At 45.0% G+C, this 4,496-nt stretch overlaps 1 protein-coding gene across 1 annotated transcript in view; it reads right to left on the bottom strand.

Annotated features, from left to right (window-relative positions):
* CUNH9orf153 (chromosome unknown C9orf153 homolog) overlaps positions 1 to 4,250 on the bottom strand; it is a 32,083-nt gene extending 27,833 nt beyond the window's left edge. The window contains exons 1-2 of the mRNA XM_011372082.2: positions 4,179 to 4,250; positions 2,806 to 2,935 (exon numbers count right to left, since the gene is read on the bottom strand). The gene's annotated coding sequence lies outside the window, so the exon portion shown is untranslated. The remainder of the gene's footprint in view (positions 1 to 2,805; positions 2,936 to 4,178) is intronic.
* Positions 4,251 to 4,496: the final 246 nt, after the last annotated feature.

Consider the following 4,496-nt stretch of genomic DNA (forward strand, 5'->3'; position numbering starts at 1 on the left):
AAAATCATCACACCTGCAGATCTGCTAGACCCAGGAGTCACAGTTACCTGTGTGTTCATAAGATTATTCTGATCTATAGGATGGATACACCTTACTGTCTCCATCACTATTTTATGCTTCAGTGAACAGTTTTGAGCCACTAATCCCCTTTTTAAAACTGGAAGTGAGTTGAATCTAACTCAATAGCAATAGTAGAGATTGCAAATTTGATCAACATAAATAAGCAAATGGTGTGAAAAATACAATAACCAGGATGAACCCTGCTAACGGAATGTTATTTAAGGCAATCTGATTAATGGAGTTCTTGAGGAAAGGGCTCAACATTTAAGTATGCAGTGGTTACTGAGAACAAAACGGGATTTCTGTGAAAATATTACAGTCTTCCACTTCCGATTCACGAAGTGTGGCTACAACTGTTTCGTTGCTTTTTTCTCTGAAACCCCCAAAGTGCCTGTGGCCACTGGAGCCATCACTGGGTTTCATGCTTTGAGAACTCTGGTCCAAGCGAGAAGTGGGTTCCTCGGGGGGCAGGTGAGAACCCACGGGATCTGTCTGGACTTCATCAACTCTGGCCCGGTCAATCACCAAAATACTTAGTGGGCTTTCCTGGCCGATTTCTCTGGATTCCTTAGCCTTGGAGTCTATCTGTCTGTCTGCTCAAAGGATCCACTTACCTGGCATAGTGCCTGTCACAGAGTACTTACTCAGTTATAGGCCTTCTGCTCGGGTTGTCAGAAGTTGAATATAACAACGATTGATTACAGAATACAATTTACTACTATTGATTATAACAGAATTGGAAGCATGGCGCAATCAGATTCAGCACTTCGGAGGAAAAAAGAAGTCTGTGGCCTTGGCCAATTGATCAGTTGAGTGGCTTTGTTTACCAACCCAACGGATGAGGAAGGTGACAGCATTGCCTCAGGGAGTGAGTGGTGGAAGGCCACTCAACCTTCCTGCTGGCTCTGGTTCACCAAGAGAGCTTATCAATTGTGGGCAGACATTAGCGAAGGCAGGCTCGCTTTCGGATATGAAGATTTTACGGCTGTACACACACCCCCAACTATTAAAAATGACCTTTATTATTGAAATTTTTTAGGAAAAATAAACATTATAGTAGAGCATTTGAAACTCCCAATTTCCTCTTGGAAATAATTGCTTTTACAATGCGATGTTTAAAAACCCGTTTTCTTAGGAATGCAATTACCCTATTATATTGCTAATTTAATATGACTTTTCTTTTTATATAATTAATAGGCTTTGTTTTTTTAGAGAAGGTTTAGGTTTACAGAAAATTGGTTGGAAAGTACAGTATTCACTCATGCCCCTCTACACATCATACACACAATTTCCTCAATTATTAACATCTCATGCTGGTGTGATACGTTTGTTATAACTGATGGACAAATATTTATACATTATTATTTAAAGTCCATAGTTCCCATTAGGGTTCACCCTGGATTGTATATTCTATTGACAAATGTATAATAACATTTATTCACCATTATATATCACACAGAACAGTTTCAGTGCCCTAACAATCCCTTGGGCTCGATCTTCTTTTCTATAAACCTCACTCGGTTATCCAGAAAAGAGCATTCTTATCAGGATTTGCTCTTGCTTAAGACTGACAGTGGCTTTTCCCTGGCCCACAGAGTACAAGCTCATGGCCTAGTGTCAGGGCTTCCAGTCTGGCCACAAGCTGTAACTCCACCTGCATCCCCCACTGCTTCCCTTTTAGGCTCTTCTGCAGCTGCGTGTGTGTGTGTGTGTGTGTGTGTGTGTGTGCGCGCGCGCACGCGCGCGTGTGTGACATTCCCCACATGTGCCCCTCACTTCCCTACTTCCTGCCTGTTTATGCTGTTCTATCACCACGAAGTCCCCCGTGCCCATCTCCTCAGAGCTGCTGTCTCTTGTCAAAGCCCATCTCAGGAGCTGTTTGATATTGTTTCTTTGTGGTTGTCATCTCCTGCTTCTCTGAGCTTCCCTGAAAGTGTCCCTGTATCTCTTCAATGGCATTTATCATTTTTCCATCCTGTTTAGTGGTACTTGTCTTATCTTCTCCAGTTGAGCATATTAGATAAGACAACATACTCTGGAATCGAAGCCTTTATTGCTGACTTCTGATCTCAGTGTTCGGTATACACATATGTAACATGGGGATGATAAGTATGGCATCGAATACCTAGAGTTGTGTGAGGATTAAATGAGCTAATTCCTGTAGAGCGTTTACAAGACAGCCTGACCCCTGGGAAATATTCTCATTAAGTGTTAGCTGTTTATTGCCACCACTGCTGTTCCCCCTTTATCCACAGTTTCAGTTTCCACAGTTTCAGTTATCAGCAGTCAACTATAGCTGAAAATATTAAATGGAAAATTCTAGAAATAATTCATAAGTTTAAAATTGTGTGCCGTTCTGAGTAGCGTGATAGGATCTCAGCTGTCCTGCTCCATCCTGCCCAGGATGAGACTCATTCCTCCGTCCAGTGTTTCCACACTGTATACACTCCTTGCCCATTAGTCACTTAGTAGCCAGCTCGGTTATCAGATCGACTGTCACAGGATCGCAGTGCTACTGTTGAAGTAACCCTTATTTTACTTAATAATGGCCCAAAGTGCAAGAGTAGTGATGCTGGCAATTCGGACGTGCCAAAGAGAAGCTGCAAAGTGCTTTAAGTGAAAAGGTGTGTAGATCTAGGTAAACAACAGTATTTATAGGCTTCCATACTAGCTACAGTTTCAGGCATCCACTGGGAATGTATCCCCTGGAGATGAAGGGGGACAAAAACAGGGGAGAATCAGTACCTGTGCTTGCTTCTGGTTGGCTCGGTGGAGGCAGCAGCGCTTGGCCTATAGGACAGAATCCCCAAAATGAAGGAGCCAGGCTCCCAAAGATGGAAACTCAGAGAAGGGGGACGCTGTTCTGCTCAGCAACCTAAAGGAGAAAGGACAGATTTCCTTGGTGTTTATTGTGATTCCGACTGTGCCCACCTGTCTCTGTGCCCACGACCACTTCTACTCCACTTCCCTTGGTGCCTAAGAAAAGCCATGCAGCTGCAGGGGCAGGCTGCTTCTCCAGCTTGTTTCCAGGGAACTGACAAATGTACTTAATGGGACTCTAGGCCAGTCTGGAAGTGCCGGCTGGGGTTGCCAGCCTTAGCCTGTGTGCCATCCACAGTACCACGGTGGGCCTATGGTACCCTGGCACCTGAATGTAAGGCAGCACACGCGGAAGGAGAGAAGGAAGAAAAGGTGCTGGGCGGGTAGTAGCAGGAGTAGGAGAGAGTGGGGAGGATCACACGCAGTACAATTCCACCCAAGGGAATTGCCATGGAAAGCTGCCTGTGCTCACTGTCCTGAGCTCTGCAGACAGTCCCCAGGAACTGTACCTGCTCAGGGCCTTCATTGATTAGATGGATGGTGGCCTTCCTTAGTGGTGGCCTGCAGGACTGATAGGCCTGCTGGGCAGGGAGGTGGAGTAACATCTGGCAGCATTGGATAGAAGCCAGTTTGACTGGTTCATTTATTTTTACCATTCTGTTTTGACCCAACAGAGACAGCATGTCTCAGTGTGCTGGTTCCAGAAAAGGGGAGAGGAGACTCTCCACCATTATCTATCATCTATCTATCTATCTATCTATCTATCTATCTATCTATCTATCTATCTATCTATCTATCATCTATCTATTTTATTGGGGTAACATTGGTTAATACAATTATATAATTTTCAGGTGTACATTATAATTTGACATCTATATATTCTATTGTGATTACCACCCAGAGTCCAGTTTCCTTCAGCTACCATATATTTGATCCCCTTCACCCACTTCGCCCTCCCCCAATCCCTCTATATTTGATCTCCTTTACCCTGTCTACCTCTTCCCTCCTCCCCCACCCCCTACCCTCTAGTAACCACTCTACCATTTTTTGATCTCCTTCATGCTCCGATTCTCATCTCTACTGGGTTATACCCTCTCAAGGCTGGATGTGGTGAGAGGGAGCAGTAAAGACGCCAGCCGTGGTGAGAGCAGAGCCAAGTCAGGGCCAACAGTCAGTGGAAACACGGGAAGAAGGCACAGAAATATAGGGAGGAGGTAGGGCTGTTACTGGAGAAGGCTCCAAAGGAAGAGGGAGATTGTGCAGGCTGTCATGACCAGCTGGGTCCAGCTTCCTGTCACCTGCTGGAAGGAGATGAAAGTCTCCCAGCTACCATCTTCTCTCTCAGCTCTGGCCTTTCTTCTCTCTCTCCCCACTGCCCACTTCACCCCACCTCTCCTTGCTAAGCCCATACTGGTTTCATTTTCACTTTTCTATGTTCTCATTATGCCCTGGAGTATATCCACCACTGCACTTACCATTTGCTTTACAATGATCTGTTAATGGGGTCATCTTTTTCACAAATCTATGTGCCTGGGGTCAGGGGCTGGGTCCCATTCATCAGGTAGCTCCATGGCCTTACCCAGCCCCAAACATAAGCTATGCTTAGTAAGTGTTGA

Source organism: Pteropus vampyrus, unplaced genomic scaffold (genome assembly GCF_000151845.1).
Source record: "Pteropus vampyrus isolate Shadow unplaced genomic scaffold, Pvam_2.0 Scaffold199, whole genome shotgun sequence".
Classification (NCBI taxonomy): domain Eukaryota; kingdom Metazoa; phylum Chordata; class Mammalia; order Chiroptera; family Pteropodidae; genus Pteropus; species Pteropus vampyrus.